This window comes from Notamacropus eugenii, chromosome 2 (assembly GCF_028372415.1).
Source record: "Notamacropus eugenii isolate mMacEug1 chromosome 2, mMacEug1.pri_v2, whole genome shotgun sequence".
Lineage (NCBI taxonomy): Eukaryota > Metazoa > Chordata > Mammalia > Diprotodontia > Macropodidae > Notamacropus > Notamacropus eugenii.
Window position 1 is genome coordinate 429,444,460 of NC_092873.1, and position 21,449 is coordinate 429,465,908.

The 21,449-nt window shown below is 40.3% G+C and overlaps 1 long non-coding RNA gene across 1 annotated transcript in view; it reads left to right on the forward strand.

The window, feature by feature from the left end:
• Window positions 1-21,449, forward strand: part of LOC140529352 (uncharacterized) — a 191,137-nt gene that overhangs the window by 68,336 nt on the left and 101,352 nt on the right. The window contains exons 2-3 of the long non-coding RNA XR_011975514.1: window positions 5,843-5,908; window positions 10,769-10,847. This is a non-coding gene — a long non-coding RNA (uncharacterized lncRNA). The remainder of the gene's footprint in view (window positions 1-5,842; window positions 5,909-10,768; window positions 10,848-21,449) is intronic.

A 21,449-nucleotide genomic window follows, 5' to 3' on the forward strand; every position in this document is an offset into this window, starting at 1 on the left:
TTCTGCTCCCAAGAGAAAATGTTTCCCTAAACTTTTGTTTTGTCTGGAGTCCATGGAGATGCCTAAGGTTGCTCAGGTAAACTGGGTATGTGGAGAAATGAAGCTTCCCTGGTTCTGTTTAGGATGAGGAGCACTGAGAGGAAAGAATGTAAGGTCTTGGGAGAAGATACAAGCTTTCTGAGGGTAGAAAATGCTTCATTTTTGTTTTTGCGTCTCTGCCTCACGGCACAGTGCCTGACACGTAAGAAGCGCACGATTAATACTTGCTGATTGATTAAGGGGGATCTGTTATAAGCAAGCAAGGCAGGGTAGTAGTATAACTGTAAGTCATACCAGTCAGGGGTACTTCAAAGACTGGGGTTGCTGGCAATTCTCTTGGCCTTGAGGAAAGTCTCCTGATCAGAGAGATTCTCTGTTGAGACTTGTCTTTCCTCTAGGAATAACTACACATTTTTTTCATAATTAATTTATTTGTTTTCAGTTTTCAACAATCACTTCCATAAGTTTTAAATTTTTCCCCCCTTCCCTCTCCACAATGACGTATATATACATTGTTATTAAACATATTTTCACATTAGTCATGTTGCATAGAAGAATTACACATTTTTTTTCTTTATGCTGGCAAAAAACTGGTTACAGGGAGGAATAAGGGTCATAATACTGAGGGTTAGAATTGGGAAAGCTGGTTCAGGTGTGAAAGAACACAGACCATCTCTGAAGCCATTGGGAGCTTTATTAAGTAAAGCAGCATGGGTGTCCAAGCAAGAAAGCTACGTGAGGCTCTGATATTTAGGGAAGTTATACTTATATAGAGGTTTCAGAATGATGATGTAACTTTAGAGGGTTTTGTAGGGGGTTAAAGATTAAAGACAAGACAGGATGAGGGAAACAAAGGGAATTCTTTATGGTTTAAGGGTTTAAGGATAGGGCAGAAGGGTACAGTTTAAAAATTAAAGGACCCAGATATAAGGATCCTATAAAGGTTCTCCCTTATCTTCTAGGATAAGGGAGACAAAAGCAATTCTTTTTGTAGAGGTTCAAAATAAGGGGGGAGAGAACTTTAGGATGCCTTCAGGTTACAGAATAAACCAGGGGCTTCACAAAGTACTAGAAAAGTAATGCTTAGTATTATTTTTAACCCTTAGGGCACTGTTTGTATCTGCATCAATAGCATTATTTATCAGTCTGACCATGGTTCAGGGTGGTCAGTCGGCCCATTTTCCCAATTGCTGCTGACCTCTAACTCTACTGTTCCTGCACTCTTAAGACTGCCTTCCTCCTTCCTCCAACACGGATGCTGGTCAGTGATGGACCACATTGCATGAGGCACAGAAAAGTTTCTGGACCAACATATACTCACTCTCCTGGGAAAGGAAGGGTGACCCAATAGGGAGTACGGCTCTTGGACTTTGGCAAAGGGGCAAACACCTTAGCTATCCTGCTTTAGTTACATTTCTACTTTCCTCTGTGACCAGACCCCATCCCAAAGAGAAAGATAGACAGGAAAAAAACCCTCTAGAAATGAAACTTTGTTTAGAAAAATTCATTTTTTGAGGGGTGAGAGTGAGAACATGGGCTTGCTTTTCTTCATTGTGTTAAGGAATAGCCAACATTTTATATTCATTCTGAGTTGAGTCAATTAAATGATTCGTTATGCACTATTTTTCTCAAAAGCCTAAGTTTGTAATTAGTTACTCATATAGCACTAGTATGCTTGTTGCCTGTCTGCTGGTATTTAACAGATTAACTTGATTTCATCCAGAAAACAAGATTCAATAATTAGATAGGAATTATTGGAGGCCTGGGATTCATTACAGAAGGGGTGTGTGTGTGTGTGTGTGTGTGTGTGTGTGTGTGTGTAGAGGGGAACGGAGGATATGTCATGTGGAGAATGGATAACAGAATGACTGGTGTGGAACTCAAAGAATCAGATTGTTAAGGGGAATTGTAGAATTGTAAAAGTTGGAAGGACAACAGAGGAGTCCAGTCAATTGCCTCTATTTTACAGATGAGGACACAGAGACCTAGGGAGATGAAATGATTAGCCCAGTGCAATAGATTGTAATGTGTTTGGACACACTTACCTTTCTATCGACCTATTCTAGCTACATTTGCTCTCTGACAAAGATTTAAACAACTTTTAGATGTTTGGCCTTTTGTTCAATTTAATTCCATCCAATTCAACAACATTAAGTACCTACCGTGATCCACATGTGGTATTAGATGTCATGGATTTTTTTTGGGGGGGTGCTGGTAAGAAGGGAGGAGAGGGGAGGCACAACACAAAGGCCAGCTAGTCCTCTGCTTGCAGCCCTTGTATCCTCACAGGTAAGGTTGAATCCCCACGTGCACAGTCAACCTCACCCCAGGCACTCTGATGAATTTGGGTTCTTGTCTCATTCCTTATGAGTAATCACCCACCATATAATTCAGTTCCAGTAACCAGGCCCTGGTCTTGTTCTCCCATGCCTGAGTTGCTGTCCTGGTTCCCTGCCTGGGGCTCTGATTATTCAAAAAACAAAAAAACTGAGCCCCTGCATTGTTTTGCCCTTTATACTTCCAGGAAAAGCAGTTCTGCCTAAACCCCAGTCTCTGCCCACGTGATTACAATCCACAGGCCCATAGATTGGATTTGGAATGCTTGCTTATCTGGAACTCAGGACGTCCTTCCCTTGCCCCCAACAAAACAATAATGAAAACCAACTGATTGTGTTCCACTTATCTCCCAGCCTCTTCCTGTCTGCCTGTCTAGACTTCTATCCATTTCCTATGACTGCCAAAACTTTCTCTGATCACCTGTCTAACTCCATCAGATCCATCTAGTCCACTGGTTCAAGCCATAACTAATTTATCTGATATTGCTACAAATTAAGAACTAATTCTGACAGTAAGAAAACATCTAGTCATCTGAAATGTCCAAGCCCGGATAATTGCAAGCTAAAGTACTGAAGGAAAGGGCAGACACTACTGGTAATCTTTGAGAAATCATGAATTACAAAAGTAAGGTCGGGAGACTGAACAAATGTAACTGTTGCCTTGATTTCCAAATGGAGATAAGGGCTGGATTTTAGAAATTCAGAAAATATAAACCGGTTAGCCTGATGTCAATCCCTGGCAAAATTTTAGAACAGATTATTAAACAGATGGCTTGTGAGCATTTAGAAAAGAATTCAGTGCTTCTTAGAAGTCAGCATGAGTTTCCCTAAGAATATATTCCAAACTAAACTCACTATGCAATTCTTTTTTCAGAGATTTATTATATTGCTAGAGCTAAGGTATGCATAGACATTTCTTAATATCAGCAAGGCATTTGACTAGGTACTTCATCATATTCTCATGAATATGATAGAGAAATGTGCACTGGATAATAGCCTAAATTGGTATATTTGCAGCTGGTTCATTGTTCCTAAAAGTGATTAATGAATCAGTGTTAATCTATCTCAAGGGTACTTAACCTGGCGTCTGTAAACCTGTTTTTTTGTTAAATTGATAATTGTATTTCAATATAATTGGTTTCCTTACTCAGCCCATATTTTTTATTTTATGTATTTAAAACATGATTCTCAAAAAAAAAAGTCCATAGGCTTTGCCAGACTTTGTTTGAGTAAGGGAAGGCTATGCAAGATCACCAGCCTCACTTTCTCCTCCTGAGCCATCTGGATCCAGTGACCAGATATTCATCAGGATGACTGGAGACTGCCCAGGATGCAATGGGAAACCTTGACCTTTTTAAGCTAGGCCTTTTGACGAACTCACTTCAAGGGAGGTAACATCCATTGAGTGAAGAGGCCTCTTTAAGAAGAAGTTGGGGAATGGTCCTTTTAATGAGCAAAAAAAAAAATTACTAAATCAAACTAGGAGGGAAAGAAAAACTGTTGCTATTGATAATCACTCTAAGCTAGCCTTTCAGTGGAGCTTGGGCAGGGACCTATTGTCCAACCTAGGGCTTCAGGAAGAAAGGAGGGAGAGAGAGAAGGATATCTAGCCTGTAAAGCCCAAAGGAAGGGGAGAGGGAGACAGAAGGGAGAGGATGAGCTGGGTTACTCAGTTAGTTCATCCTCATTCAGGCAGCTAGATGTACTCACAGGTTGTGTTTGTCCTTTGTTTTCAAAGAATACCATGACATCAGAGAAATGGTGATATGACTTGTACTTGACTTTGTTTTAAGTGAGGGAGGGCTCTGCAAGGTCATCAGCCTCACTTTTTCCTCCAGCCTTGGCTTAAGCTTTTTATGAAATAGCAAGCCAATTTGTATTCTGGAATTCCATTGGCAAGCCAGGAGAGAAGAATGTTAGCCAAACCCCTGAGAGAATCTCTTTGGGAGGAGGATACTCTCTATTTCTTCTTGTCCTCTTTGAGTAGAGGATGACCTTGTGAATTTTGATGGGTGGGAGGATTCAGATTTCTTATTAGAATCCTAGTCATATCCCTGGTATAGCAGGGTCTGGAGTTAGTGTCTACATTGGGAGCCAAGGACAAACTGAGGAAAAATAGTTTCAAGATTCTACAAAGAACACAGCAGAAAGCTACATCATACCTAAGGAGAACTTTATGAGTGGCTCACAAGGGGAAGAAAATGTCTTCAAGTTAAAAAGGCTTCTAGGAACCATGAGTGCCTTTGCCACATCTGCACTAAGCTTGAACCTACTTTCCCTTAGAATTTGAATATGCTTGTCGGTTAGCGTGACCCTACTTTGGGGGGAATACTTTGTACTAACTGTTCTTTATATATATATATATATATATATATATATATACATACACATACATACCACATTAGTATACACATTCTTAAAAGCTAAGTCTAGTTGGCCAACGAATGTTAACTGATAATCGATAACAAATGTGAACCAGTGAGAGCTCTTGAGCATGACATTTCCTCTCCCCTCCCCCTAATACCATCAAGGTCCCCTAGAACTTTGACAGGAGAAGGTAGCAGTTGCCATCTGGGGACCCAGACTGCTAATGAGAGTGGAGGTAGGGAGAGTGAGCTCCAAATCATGAGCTTAGAAGAGGTTCCAACCATAACCATCAAGTCCCCTGGGGATCTCTCCTGATTGATCCTTTACAATAACACCTAGAGGTGTCTGCAAGTATAATGGGCTACCTTGGGAAAATGTGACTCCTTTTCAGTAGAGGCCTTCAAGAAAAGGCTAGACAATCACTTAGTGAATGTATTTTAGGGGAAATTTAAAAAAAAAGTATACATTATAATAGTGATCCTTTCCAACTCTGACGTTCTGTCATTAGCCTATGCTGCTCAGCAGTTCTTGTTTTTAATAGATGCCTAGGATGACCTCATACCAGTCAGAAGGCAAACTTGTCAGATTTCCAGAGGACTCAAATTTTGGACCTGGAAAAGACAACTGAGATCCCTTAGCCCAAAGGTTCTGAAAGGTGTGTCACAGAATATTAATGTGCTACAGGTTGCTGAATGTGCCACAAAATTGGGGGTTGAAATATTAGAACTCTGATTAGAATAAGCTAGCTTGGCTCCAAAGAAAATATATTGTAGGAAAATTCATTTACTTCTCTTTTTTGAAGATATGGAGGACTATAGATGTAGGATACTTAACATGATATAGTGCAAAAGGTCACTGAATTTGGGGTCAGAGAACTTAGGTTCAAATCTGGGTTCTTCCAGATAGCAACCTGTACAACCTTGGGCTAGTCACTTAATCTGTCTGGCCTTCAGTTTCCTCAATCATAAAATGAGGGGGTTGGAACTAATATCCTCCCAGTTCCCTTTTACTTCCAAATCAATGATGTATAGTGTTCTACTTGGCTCGTGTGTTGTCTTTGCCAACTTTTCTCCCTGCTTTCTTGTTACCATTGCTTATAGGGCAGAGGCCAGCAAACTTCACTGAGGACTAAATCCTGAATCCCTCCTCTTGTAAGAGTCCTCAAGGTAAGAATGGTTTTTTTTTATGTTTTGAAATATAATAAAACTTTAATTAAAAATGTAAAAAACAACACTCTTTGTTTGTGTACAGTACAAAATCAGGTGGTGATCATGCTGTGTCCTTGTTGACCCTCAGTTTATCAATGCCTATGGGGGTGGATCTCTGTATGTTGGAAGGAGGAGGAGTATATTGAGAAAGAGCAGTGAGATAAAAACAAAAGATATCAATAAAAGTAAAAAAACTAATGGAAGACACTTGAGTATTTAATATGAATAAAAGAAAACCAGGCATAGACATGAGAGTAATTTTTAAATAACTGAAAGGTTGTTAGGGAGAAGAAAGAATACGATAGTTCTTTGTCACACCAGAGGAGAGAGTCAGAGCAATGGAGAGACAATATGGTGCGCAGTAGCCACAGTTTGAGGACCTAAATTGGAATCACGCCTCTGTTCCTTAGTGCTTTTGCCATTTAGGACAAGTCACAACCTCTCTGTACCTCCATGTCCTCATCTGTAAAATGAGGGTATTGAACTAGATGACATCTAAAGTCTCTTCTAGATTTGTATCTATACTTCTTTGATCTTGTTACAATTTGCAAAAAGTTAAATTTTAGCTCAAGATAAGGATGGCCTTATGAACAATTACATCTCTGTGCCTGTCAAAGAGCCAGAAATATCAATCTTCATGAAATATCTAAAGATCCCTACTATGAGAAAATTTCATACAGAGGCTGCTAGAGAGTAAAGGATGGAAAGGAGTCCTGTATTGCTGAACCTATAGATTGTGTGTTCAACCTTCATTGCTCAAGAAGACCATGCCATCAGAGAAATAATGACATGACTTGCACTTGACTTTGTTTCAAGTGAGGGAGGGCTGTGCAGGTCACCAGCCTCACTTCTCCTCCAGACCTATCTGAATCCAGTGACCAGATATTCATCAGGATGACTGGAGATGATCCAGGATGAGAGTGGTTTTGAAGGTCCATTCCAACCCTAAGACTAAACAGGGGAATGGTTTGGAAGAACATATGGGAGCTGTCTTAAAAACAAGACTGCTACACTTTTTTGATAGAGAAAAAGAAGGGATACTAGAGAAATCTATGAACATTTGAAAATACAGAAGATATCTACAAAATTTTATTTGGAATAAAAACAAACCAGAACTGCTAGATGGAAATGGGAATTTTTACCTGCTTCTGTAAAATTTTTTGCATCCTTTCAGATACCAATCAAAGAAGGAAAGTAATTTGGCAAACTCTCTCTTTTACTTGTTTAAGTGAGAAAATGGATGAAAAATTCTGGAACATAGGTTAGATTTTATATAAGAAAGAATTCCTACATTTAAAATATTCCAGCATCATAAATGGACTTCTAACCAATCTTAGGATCATAGTATTTAGAGCTAAATGGACCTTAGAAAGTGTGCGGTATTCTCCTATTCCCCTATTTTATAAATGAGGAAACTAAGGCCCAGAAAAAAAAACAACAACTTCCCAACGCATTAATCTCATTAAAGCAGACAAATTGTGTTTGTAACCACTGCAAGTAGCGAAGTGACTTGAACACAATTAGTGCTTAATAGTATTGTCATTTTGTAGATGTGGACCAGGCCAAAACTCCAGTATTTGGATTAAGAATCAGAGAATTTTTAGAACTTGGAGGTGATTTAGCTCAACCCTCTCATTGGATTAGGAAGACCTAGGAAGTGAGACTGATTCCCACCAAGATACACAACTCTCCAGTGCAAAGTCAGAGCTAGAACTTGGGTCTCCCATTTGCCTAGGAGTGCAGGGCTCCTTGCTCTGCACTGGGGCTCGATGACACATCTTAAGAACTGTTCCATTCAATTTAATTCAGCAGCAAATTCCTTTAATGAACACCGACTGCATCTTTTCACCTATCAGGAGTGGCAGCCAGAAAAAAGTCCTTTTTTTTTAGGGAAAAAATTAATCTTCTAAATAGGGTAACTTTATCTTTCTTTCATTTAAATACTGCTAAACACATGGGGGAAAGTATAGAACCATTATCCATCAGAGTGAAGAATAATCCACCATCAAGCCTCACATTGACTATAAGATTGGCCTCTGAGCTATGGGCTCTGCTACCCCCCTTTCCAGAACAAGGTTAGTGGGTATATCTTTCTTTAAATGACTCCATTTCATTTGCATTTTTAAGCTCTTACTTCAGAGAGCCGGAGAGGTTGCAAATGGCTTCAAGCAGATGGGTGTGATTTCTTCAAACTCTACTCAGAAAATTCCTGCCTGAGTGCCCCCACCCAGGAAATTGAGTGTCAGCTTTCCTCAGAGTAGAAAGATATTAGCTTCATATTTGTACATGTTTTGCACTGCTCTCCTCTTGATTTGATGGTCTCATTTAGCCACAGGCAGTCTTTGGCAATGATTCTGTCTCCCCAATAAAATTAAAGATCACCTTTCCTTTCTCACTCTCTCTTTCTTCTCCTCCCCCATCTTTTTAATAAGATATTTCCTTGTTTAGGACGGAAAAGAGACAAGGTATAGAAGATTGGAAGCATTTCTTTTCCTCCGGTTATTTCTGTTTTGATAAAGTGAAAACAACACAAAGGGGGAAGGGAAGAGAAGTCCCAAAATGAAAATCTGAGTGGAAAAAATCTGAACGAGAACACTGGTATCTCTGGTATGTTAAGACAGGAAAGAAAAATGGTAGTCTAGGCCTTGAAGAACAGATGAAAAATCATCTTTCTCCTTAACATAGAAGGATAAAGTACTATAGGAATGTTGATGCATGACCAGGTGTGGTCACTTTGTAGATTTGTCTTGTTTAATTATTTTTTATTACAAAAGAAGACTCACTGGGTGATGCTGAGGGATAAAAGGGAAAGTACTTTTAGACTTCAGCAAAACTGACTGCCACAAAGACACTAAAATGTAAAAGGAAAGACTTTTCAGATGTAAAGAAAGAGTTCCATACCATAGCAAAGTTGTGCAGCTTGAGACGCTCAAATGATTATGGAAAAGCAAAAAAAGACAATGGCACCTAGAGCATAGACTGCTTTGGCCCCCAGTTACTCATCTGCATCATTGAATGAGACCCCAAAAGGAATATGGGAAGTATAACAGGCTGTTCACCATAAGTAAAAGTAGAGTCCCCTCTAAAACTAGGAGGGAATGTTGAACAGGAGGTACTAAACTCAACTACTTCCTGCCTCTATGTGATAAGCCTCAGAACTGACCTTCAGAAAGAGTTAAAGAGAAAAAGCTCTCTCTATTTCATTACCTTTGTGGAAAGACCACAGTCCCATTCTAGCTGAAATGAGTAAACTAACACTCCATTGAAAAAGAGTGCACAGGTGCCCAGCTCAGCCAAAAGCTGTCCTATTGAAGAATGAGCCATTAGAATCCAGGACAGAATTGTCAAACAGAAAGCTGACTGGGGTTGATTTTGACACCACTGCTCTGGGAGATTGACCTGTCAAGAGAGAGAACATCTGAAGTAACTGAGCTAGATCCTCAGCTGAGTAACCTACTTAGAAGCAGATTGACCCAAACAGCTGAAAATACCACGCCTTGGATGGGCCAACCCAAGTGAGCAGTGGAGTGATTTGTCCAGCACTACAGTCAACTTCATGAGCAGCCTCTGGAAAAAGAAAGGATGTTAAAATCTGGAGTTCCAGAGTTAGGTATTGCTTTGGCCATATGTACTCCCTATGTACCTCAGTAACATCATTCATTTAGCTTGTGATGATCTTTCTCTCAGAGACTGTGGGAAAGTATGACCTAGGTTTGGGAAAGGAGGTGAGTTAGTGCTTTATAACTATAGCTAGATCCCAATTCGTGTAAACAATGAATCCCTTAAATTATTATATTACTTGAGTTCACACTGTATATTTCCATTTGGCTGGAATCAATGACCATATTTTAAATAATTTTAACTTTGAATAGTGAAAATTCAAATATGCCAAACTTCAGCGGGATTCATTTTTCACATTAATCAGGACCAAGCTATGCCATTTGAGTAATTATATTTGCCAAGAACTGAATCTATTGGCTGATTGTTAAGAGGAAACACAATGGGGGCTCTGAACTACAGTGTTAGGGAATAACCACCTATATGGTTTTAGGGCAGCTAGGTGGTATAGTGCATAGAGTGCTGGGACCAAAGTCAGGAAGACTCATCTTCCTGAGTTCAAATCTAGCCCTCAAATACTTACTACATCTATGACCCTAGGTTAATCACTTCACCTGGTTTGCCTCAGTTTCCTTAATTGTAAAATGAGCCAGAGAAGGAAATGTTAAACCACTCTGGGATTTTTGCCAAGAAAATCCCAAACGGGGTCACAGTGACTGAAAAGACTGAATGATAATAACAACAGTGACAATTTACTCTGAGAGTAGCAACAGCTACCCCACTAAGGATCCAACCTGCTAATACCAGTGCTTCAGAGGGCGTGCTACAGTTAGATCCAGAAATGACAGTGAGGTAAAAACAAAATGAATCAATAATCTTTAAAATAATTTTTAAAAAAGAATGGGAACATGGAACATGGGAACTACACAGTGTGCTATAATAGAAAGACCATTGGGCACAAAGTTAAGATCTCTGAGCTGGTCTTAACTCTTAACCAGGCTCTACGACCTTGGGTAAGTCACTTTCATAGCTTTACAGGTCATTTCACTTCTCTGAGCTTGATTTCCTTTGAATTAGATGATTGCTAAGATCCTTTCCAACTCTAACCTTTGTGACTTCTGTTTGAGGATATGTTGTAGTTGCTCATCCTTTGTTTCAAAGAGGACAATGACATCATGGGGTGATGTCTTGATGTGGATGTGAACTGAATTTAAGTGGGGCAAAGATGCACAAAGTCACCAGCCTTACTCTGTCTTTCAGAGTCATTGAAGTCCAGTGGCAAGACAAAAGTCACCAGGATACAATGGATGAGCTGATGCCTTCAACATCTGGTCAAACTGTAAGCATACCACCTTCATGGGCATGGAACAAATTGTTCCCATCCATTCTTTAATCTGGGGGAAGTCTTCACATGCTTGGTATAGCCATCCCTCTAACTCACTGACAAGTTTGAGGTTTACTGGCTACCCTTAATTTGGTTCAGCCCACCTGCCAAGATGGTTTTACCAGGAGTGGCCACTGTGCATTCTACAGCTTCTTGGAGCCACAGGTGAGAGCTGAGTGAGAGATGGACAACAAAGGTGAATGAGCATCCCTGAAAAGCCCTCACAACAGAGGTCCTCCCTGAACACTCTACACACTATGATTGAAGGGATACGAACATTTCAGGATTATATTGAAATTATGACTAGCTACCAAGGCTGTGCCTAGGGAATTTTTAAGTTAAAAGCTTTTTAATAAGTCTTCATAATTCCTCTCCCAATCATGGACTAGCTTAGAGGCTTAGTCAGTGCTGAATTATGTTGTGTCTTCTGTAATACCTTAATACTTGTCATTGGTATCTCAAAAAGGCACAGGGCATCTTACAGAAAAGGTAAGACTCAGCAGATATAAATCCCACTGTTTGACATTTAAAGTCCTTCACAACCTGGCCCCTTCTTACCTTTTCAGTCTGCTAATAGATCACTCCCATCCATGTTTTCCAATGTCCAGCCATACTGGTCCACTTGCTGCTCCCCACACATGGCACTCCATTACTGGTTATCCTTCATGTCTGGTCTGAGTGCCCTCCTCACCTTTGCCTCTTAGAATCATTGGTTTTATTTAAGACTCAGCTCAAGCACCACATTCTGCTGGAGTACTTTCCTGTTCCCTCTACCTGCTAGTGCTTTCCTTTCCAAAGTTACTTCTTTGGCTAATTGCCACCACCCTGAATATTAAGGACCAATTTTACTATGGCTTTATTTGTAATGAGGAGGCCTGTTAGGGAAATGATTGACCTTCCTATGGTGCCCAAAGTGTGGGTATTGATTGGAGGAGAACAGAGATAAACTTTGCTATGATACTATGAGGATCAGGTATGAGTACCGATTGGAGAAGAGAACAGAGTCTATGGGGAACAGAAAGGGAGCCATGCATATGGAAATAGATGTGATGTCTAAGAATTGTGGAGGTGGACAGGAATGCAGCAACTGCAGTGGTATTCACTAAGTCAAGTCAAGTCAAGAAGCATATGTTAATATGTTACTTTGTGCCAGGTACTGTGCTAAGAACAAGACTACAAAGAGTAAAAAACATGAGCTCCATCTTCAAATAGATTACATTCTAATGGGAAAGACAACATGCAAATAACTCTCTTTATACAAGATATGTATAATATTAAACAGGAGGTAATTTGAGGAAATGAATGGGAATTTGAAGTGTAGAAGGTAAGATTTTAGCTGAGTCTTGAAGGAAGCCAAGAGGCAGATGTGACGAAAGAGAGAATTCCAGGCATGGGGTAAAGCCAGCGAAAAGGCATAGAGTTGGGTGAGGAAATTTTGTTCAAAAAACAGCAACAAGGGTAGTGGTAAAGGCCTTGGTTGTGGGATTCACTAAAGAATATCTGAAGGTATTGAAGCTGTGATAACCTGGTTGCACTGAGAATAGTTGAGAATGATTGGGTCTGACACATAGAGCGGACCTGGGATCAGGGGCAGGCAACACCAAATCTAAGATGGTTCATATCTTCCTCAAAGTTACCCAAACCCACCAACTCTATAGAGACCTCCATGATAGTGTTATGAGCTTTATTCCTTACTACCAGACTCAGAATCCTTCCTCTGTCCTCCTCTCCCTTCTCCTTCCCTTCTCTCCCCTTCCTTTCTCTCCCCTTCTTTCCCTCTCCTCCCCTTCCCCCTTCCCTTTCCTTTCCCATCCCTTTTCCCTTCCTTTCTTCTTGCCCTCTCCTCTCCCCCAATCCCCTCCCATGATGATTCTGTGAGCTTTATCTCCCCCAGAGTCTACCATAATACCCAATATTTGTTAAATAGATTTGACATTAGAAGTCAGCAGCTCTAGTCATGAGGCTTATGATGTAGAAGTGTTTTCATGAGTCTGTTGAGGAAGATACCAGGATGACTGAAGAAAGTTTCCTTATCCATGTGTTAGTGAGCAGGGGGAAGGAGCAAAAAAAAAAAAAGACAAGAAAGACCATATACCTTAGAACCCAGTCACATTCTCTACCCACCTATATTCTGGCTCCATGTTTCCAAAGTCCTTACCTTTTTTTTGAAATCTGCAATTAAAAAAATGAGTTCCCTAGAAAAGGCAGAGTGTAGCCTGTGGGGACAATAATGACACCATTTATGCTGTCCTCTTGAGTAGTTAAAATTGTGTCAGCCTTTCTAACCTCTGGTAGGATTTACTGTGGTTTGAATCTTTGTTGGAGAAATGTTCATTTGGGCCGTAGACAGGAGGGAAAAGGTCTTGGACTTGGAGCATATTATTTTAACAAGATGAGGGGAAAGGCCATTAGGGCTCTCCTTGCCACCCCTCCCTTCCAGCACCTTCTTTAGTGGTAAAATCTGACTGTCCAACACCCCCCACCTCTCCTCCATCTCTGCTTTGCCTTTCCTATGCTGGAAAGAACTTGAACGTTACCCTTTAGTTGCCATTTGCTTAGATTTGGGAGATGTTTCAGGAAACTAGTCTGTGCCCTAAACTCTTCAAGTAAATGTATGCCAACCAAGAGAGGTCCCAGGGAAATGGGTACACCAATGGTTGAAGTTAACAACATTTTATTTCATAGATCACATACAAAAAGGATATTAGAGTTGGACAGATTCTTAGAAGTCACCTACTTTGACTTTTTCACTTTATACATATGGAAACTGAGGTTCAGGGAGTTGTGACAACTAACTCTCACCACAGATGAATTTCCCCAACTTAAAGGCCTTTTGTGCTTTGTCTCTTTCAAAGCATAACCTTACGCAAACCATTTCTGACTGATGAGACAGTAATCCATATTTGACAATTTTCAGAGAAAGAGATCCTAGTCCCCACTTTCGGTCTCTAACAACTTTCAGGGCATCAAGATTCTTTGTCCAACCTCAGAAAAGCAATACCATTTCAGAAGTTCTTTTTAACTTGTTGCAGAGTATTTCCACTGTTTTTCATCTTAGTACTCATAACAGCCCTGTGAGGGTATTATTATCCCTGTTTTATCCCAGTGAATTGAAGGAGAATATGACCACAAAGTTAGACCTTAGAGGTGATCTTTCAGACTAGAAATACTGAGTGACTTGCCCAAGGTCGCACTGCCAATATGTGGCTTAATAACTTTTCTAAGGTTCTTTGGTCACTGAGTGGTGGAGTCACCTGGATATCAGGGCATTAGAACCTAGGTTGCTGAGTTTCTAGCCCATGATTCTTTTTCTACACCCTCTTATGATTCTAGCTTTTGTGCTTTCTCATTCTAACATAGTATGTTCCATCCTGAAGAAGGGCAGGGTTCATACAAAAGAAAAGCTAATACTCAGAGAATCTATGCCACCATTGCATTTGGCTTCAAACACACATTCCTTGAGTATATTTCTCCTTTCAAAAGGGAGGCATCAACTGGCTCTTGGCTCCATTTCCTAAGTGATGGATTATTTATCCCACTTTCCAGAAAACTGGTAGTCAAATAAGTATAGGCAAGGTTTGTGAGAGAAGAGGACACTTGGGCTTAGACACTCATTATATAAGAATTTATAAGATTAGCTATGATTGATGAGAAATGATGGTATAGGTAATTCCAGTAGCAGGAACCATCACTAATTCAGCATCTCCTCCTTCCTCTCAGGTCTTCAGTTAGTTTACCTAGTTATGCAATGGGAAGTAGAGAATTCCTAAAATATGTCAAAGTGTGCACAAGCTAAGTTGGAAAAGGATTGTGATCTGGGTGGAGTTGTTATAAAATATAATGGATTTTAATCCAATCCCACTGTTTATGGTACCTAACTCAATGACTTCAGTCCTGTTTATAAACATTAAAAGTGCTATATAAATGTGAGATTAACAGCAATAATAACCCAAATACCATAAGCATTTATAAGCTCATCAGACTGGATAATCCCTTGACAGAAACAAATTGAAACCTATTCCTGCCTTGGTAGGTGGAAGATTGGGCAACATTTTGAGGGCAGAATACTCAGAATTTCTAGGTTATAAATACTATTTTGACCAGGTGAGTTGAGGCTGGGCAGCATGCAAAGGGTGAAGTTGGCTCAGCTTGGTGTCCAGAAGCAAATTCAGAACTGTTGAATGTGGGAGCTGTTTTTTCAGGAGCCTCCCAGAATCTCCTGGTATCTTTAGAACCAATAGGCAGATAGGTGGTGCTGTTGATAGAATACTGGCCCAGTAGTCAAGAGGACCTGAATTTGAATTTGGCCTCAGACACTTCCTAGTTGTGTGATTCTGAGCATGTCACTTAGCTCCATTTGCCTCAGTTCCTCATCTATAAAATGAACTGGAGAAGGAAATTATGCCCACTCCAATATCTTTGCCAAGAAAACCCCAAAAGGGAACATGGAGAGTTGGTTATGACTGTAACAACTTAACAGTAAAGCCACTAATGGATGAGGGCTATTATTTCCTGCTTTTCTTCTATTCTAGGGACAATACAGGGAAGAATCAGATTACATAGAGACATGACAATTTAGTTTAACTTGTCATTAAGAGTTCCTAAAGGGTTAAGGGACAGTTGAGGAAGGGGTGGGAGAAATCAAATGACTTCTTGATATAGTCTATGTATTTATTGTCAACCCCTTTATTTATTGGTGCTGGCTTTTTCATCTGTCAGGAGATAATGATGGTAGCTTTAATGAGTAAGCATTTTTGAGATGAACTTGTTCCAAATGTATATTCCTTCTTCAGAACTCTGTGTTCCAAAACAATTTTATAATTATAGCCTCTAGAAGAATGTCCTGGCTAAATCTGGGTTTTATGTAAACATTTTTTTCTAGTGGGTTTTGAATCCTTTCAGTGGAAGCAATTGTTGCCATGAACTTGATGGGAATGAGAAATGGGTAAAATTGCTTGGACTTGAGTTTTTGAAAGGGTAAGTGGGTGTGAGTGGCGGGTGATCTAAAGAGGTTTAGGAGAGAGGGAGGCTACAAAGAAAGTTTGCCATCTTCCTTACCCCAGGGCATTTATGTAAGAGGAAATGAAATAAGCCACTGGGGCATAGTAATGGTGACTAATTCTCTTGCTTGATACTTTCACCTAGATGAGATGTAGGCAAGTTTTGGATGGTCTGCTTTACTTATTATATAGCTTCATAGACTTAGGTCTAGAAGGGATCTTAAAGGTCTTCTCCAACCTCTTCATTTTTCAAATTAGTAAACTGAGGCATAGAGAAGTAGGATGACTTGCCCAAGGTCGCACAGATAGTATCAGAAGTGAGAAGAGCCCTGGTCCTCTTATTCTCAATCCAAGACTCTTTCCACTTTAACACACTGTCTCCTAGTCATCTCATTATTTATTGCTTTGGCACATCAGAGCACATTTCTTCCCAAGAGCTCAAAGGACTTTGAAATCTTGGATTTCCCTTTCTTTTCTAGCCTTACAGACACTACCCTAGTTAAGATCCTGGATACCCCATGATTTGATTCATTCAGGTCCTAGTAGTCTTCCTGTGTCTAGCGTTTCCTCATTCCATTGGAGCATTGCTCCATTGGGGGATAACAAGGCCCTGGCTAGAAGTTCATTTCCTCCCCCCAGCCAAGTTACTGATATTGTTATGAGTCATAACTGTTTCTGGGACTTCATTAGCATAATATTCCTGCGTTGTTCTCTTAGCACTGTGGGGCGATTAGAGTTTGGGCATATGTTGAAGAGGCCAAGGTCATCTTCTACTTCCTGGGCCACCGCTAGTCATCTTGACTTTTGTCCTGCCACTGGACTTTTGTGAGTCTGGAGGAGAGAGTGAGGCTGACACACAGTTCTGCCTCACTTAAATCCAGTTCATGGATACATCAAGACACCACGCTCCTGACGTCATTGGTACCTTTGAGAATGAATAACCACCACCACCACCACCAAACAGCCTGAAGAATCATCACCACTACTACCACCTCCACCATTACCACCAACCTTACTCTCCTCTAACAAGCTGGCATATTGCTATCATATTGATGTCCTCCAATATCCATCATGCCAATCAAGAAGCTTGAATAGTTCCCTAATGATTGTCAGCTCAGATAAAAGCCTCTTGACCTGGCAGACCAGGTTTTCTGTCTTTTTTTAGTGCCCTTCATATGAAATTATCTTATTACATTTTGTTTTCATTATTCATATTCAATTTTATTCCATTTTGTTTTAGTTACTGCCTTGTGTATCTTTTCTGTACTTTGAGATTATTAACTTTATGAAGGAGAGTCTTATTGGACTTTGCATCTTTTCTATCATTTGGAACAGTAGGACCTCAATGTATGAGAGGATTAAGGCATCATAGATTTGGAGAAGTAATTTAGCCCAACTCCCCTGAAGGAACTGAGATGAAGGAACAGACGAAGGAACTGAGTTCCAGAGAAGTTAAATAATGAGCCCAAGCCACAGAAGTAACAAGCAACACTTCAATGTTCCAAGGAATTACTCATTTAACAAGGGTAGGAATTTTCCCCTCAGCTTAGATGACATCTCCAACATGACAGAGTAAATGTCTCCTAGAAGTTCATGATTGCTGCTGCTGTTCAGCCATTCAGTCATAGCTAAGTCTTTGTGACCCCATGAACCATAACATGCCAATGTTGTCCAGAGGGTTTTCTTGGCAAAGATATTACATTCTCCCATGGACTAAGGCAAACAGAGGTTAAGTGACTTGCCGAGGGTCACACAGCTAGCAAATATCTGAGGACAGATTTGAACTCAGGTCTTCCTAACTCCAGACCAAGCACCCTATTCACAGAGCCACCTTGTTCCTTCTTTTAGAAGTTACTGTGGCCTCCAATTTAGCACCCCATGGCCAGGGTGCTAATGAGTCTCTCCAAGCTGAGTCAGGCAGGTTCTCAGACAGTTGGTGAGTGGGCCCATAGCTAGAACCTTTGCAACGTGGAGCACATTCCAGAGTATGTACCTTGATGATGTAATTGTGGAGAACCCAGGGTCACCTCCATGCTAAGATCAGGCACTGGAGGGAGACTTGGGAGGTAGTTTTTGCACATAGTGATACTTAGTAAATATTTTTTAAAGTTGAATTTGAATCTAATATAAATGTTTCTGTTTGGTGTTTAAAGCGCTTCACAATCTTGTCCCATCCTATCTTCCCAGCACTCTCATACTTTCATCACTTTCCATGTACTCTGCAGCCCAGACATATTGACTTACTTGTTCTTCCTGACCTATGATGCTCCATCTCCCATTTCTGTGACTGTTCCCATTCCTGGACTGCTCTCCCTCCTCTGTTCCATCTCTGAGTAGGGCCTTGAAAGAAGAGAGTGGATTCACAGGCAATGAGAATTCTATCCAGGGAAGGGGGAAGGTTCATGCAAGTGCAAGGTGGCATGAGAGAGCTAACCAATTTCAGGGAATAGTAAGTGATTGGCTAGAATATAGGGAGGCTGCATGGGAATGGTGGGAAATAAACAGGAAAGGAAATTTGGATCCCTTAAATGCCTGGATAACATAATTGTATTTTATTTTGGAAGCAATAGAGAGCCATGGGAGATTTCTGAGCAGAAGAGTGATACAGTCTTCTGCACCATGAAGGTTATTTTGTTAGGTAATACGAAGAATGAATTGGGTAAGAGAGACTAGAGCGAGTGAGACAAGTTGATAAGGTTTATTAGCCATGGAATCCAGGTGAAAGATGATGAACTAGGGTAGTAGCGCCGCAAGAGGAGAGGAGGAAACAAAGGAGGAAAACAGTGTAGAATTACTCTTTACTTTCTTCAGGGATTCCTCCTCTCCCTGCTTCTGAGATGCTCCCTGTCTCCTCCTGATCCCTGACTCTCCATAATCCTCTATTTTAGCACCCAGCCCAGACTGGCCCTCCTCTTAACCAGGTCAGTAGTCCTACTGCAGGGATGAGAAAATGCGTTCCATTTGTGACCCCACAAGTAGATGTATTTTCTTTCATTTATTTGGGAAATCAAACTTAGTCCATGAAAAAGGGAGATTTATAGCTTGGGCTGATACATTGCTGTTGGAGAGTTCTTGTAATAAAAGGTGTAATCACTCAGGGGGTTGTGGGGGTTGGGAGGATATTGCCTGGGGTTTATGACAGTGCACTCTCTGATCTTCAGTGCTCTGGGTGAAGCAAGACAATTATCAAATCGTCCTTCAACAGAGATAAAAGACAATTTTTTTTAAAGGGAGGGGAAGTTGGAGATGAAGAAGGGCAGAGCTTTCATTTTTCTTTGTGCTCTTGTCCTGACTTAGAAGTAGTGATCCCTCTCTTTCTTTGGACTTTCGACAGAAAAGGAAATTTATTCTGGCTGCTTTTCAATGAAAATGTGAAGAAAGTGAATGTCCTGGGGTCTCGTGTCTGACCACGTGGTCTCCATTCAATGTGTGAGGACTTCTCTCTTTTCTCCTCTGTCCACTATTCTTTCTCTCAGCCTTTCTGCTTCTGCCTCCCTCCCTCCCCCCCTCTCTGTTTCTCTCTGTCTCTCTCTGTCTCTCTCTTTCCCTCCTTAGTTTTTCTTTCTTTATACCTCTCTCCCTCTGTTTCTCTTTCTCTAATTTCTTTTGATTTCTGTACTCTCTTTCTTCCTCTCTGTGTCCTCCTGTCATATCTCTGCCTTCTTTCTCTCCACTTCTGTTTCTGTCTGTCTTTCCTTTTCTGTACCTGCTTTTTCTCAGCTTTATTCTTTCTCTTTGTTTCTCTATCTCTGTGTTTCTTTTTCTGTGCCTGCTTTTTTCTCTCAGTTTTTTCTACATCTCTTTTTTCCTGTGATTTTTTAATTCTTTCTGTCTCTCTGTTTCTTTTTCCCTCCCTTCCTCTGTTCCTTTTTTACTGCCCCTTTCTTTTCCCCCACCCTGCACTTCCCTCTCTGCCTCTTTTTCTCCTTCTGATTCTGATTCCTAATATCTTGAAAGGCTGCTTGATAACATTTGCCCAACCCTCCTGACATCTGGTGAGTGATTCCTCCTCAGGCAGCTTTTGATGTGGTCTGTGTATGATTGATGAAAGCTGCCTCAATTTGCTCTTCAAAGCTTTGTTTATAGTAAGGTTGAATATATCTCAGTGAGGTTTCACTCTTTTTCTCTTCACAAACAATTCCAAATTATGCAGGAATACTGAGGCACTGGCCATGTGCTAATAATCATCATCATGGATTCTGTAATAGTCCTTAAAAATGGCCACCATTTCCAGATCAGCCATTCCATTGTTCTTTAAAAGGCCTTTATAGTTTGAATTTTTCACCTGTGAAGGAAAGTCCCCAGGCAACCTTGAACTGGATTGAATTATGAGTAAAAGTTCTACCCTATAGCGGAGACTGAGGTTTGGAGGCCAGGTAATAAGGTAGAAACCTGCTAATAAATACTTTGGGTACGATGTTAGTCCCCATTAGTATAAAGAATGAATCAAAGGTATATTACAGTATAAAGGAAGATAATTCTTTATGAAGATAAAACAAGAGGGAGAGGACTTGACTAGAAGTCAGATTACTTGGGCTGGAGATCACTTAATTTGAAGTCAGAAGACCTTGATCTGAATCACAGTAGCGTCACTTACTGCTGCATAGCCTCGACCAAGCAGCTTCTTTCTGGGTCTTAGTTTCTTGTAAAATGAAGAGTTTGAGTGGATGATCTTTAAACCCCTTCTAGTCCTAAATCTTATGGCCCAATGCGTGATAAACTGAACTCCTGGAAATTTTAATATCTATCATGGAGAAGTATTATAATGACAGAAGTTTGGGGTACCTTGAAAAATGTTGAAAAAGATGAGTCCCTGAGACAGAATTTATTGCTATGTTTTCCTCAGTGCCCATGGGAGGGAGTGCCCTGATCAATCAACACAAGTATTCCAATTGCTTGGGTAGTGGAACTGGAACCAGGGCTAGGGAAGGTAGACAGCTGCTTACTTATACTGTGTCACAGAGCTGGAACAAAATAACATACTTTAAAATATGAGATTTAAAGAAACGCACACATTTTTAATGCAAGAAAACTCTGCTCACCAGGACACATGGGTTAAATTTCAAGGGTTAAAGGGAAGACTTGAGTTAAAAATAGCCTACAAGGGACATGATTTTTTAACTCTTACCTAGGTTGATCAAATTCTGTAGTGAAGAAGGTATGTCCAACAAAAAGAAGTGAGAACAGTAACCAAGAAGATCAAACAACTCTCCTTATTTTTATTGCTCTCCAAGAAGCCTCCTGGGATTCATCTGGATTTCTAAGTAGAAAATGCATCATTCATCCTATACAAGTACTCATTCATGATAGCAGTTATATTTCTCCTTGTAAGTTAACAAATTGACATTCTGGTTGATCAATCACTCTCAAACTCTGACTCATAGATTATCAGAACCAAAAGAGACCTTTGAGATCACTTAGTCCAACCTTTTCATTTCAAAGCTGAGTTGACTGAGGTTCATGGAGATGAAAAAACTTGCCCAGTCATACAACTAATCAAATGGGAGTCAGGTCTCCTAATAACATGTTTAGTACTCATTTCTACTTTTACCAGAAG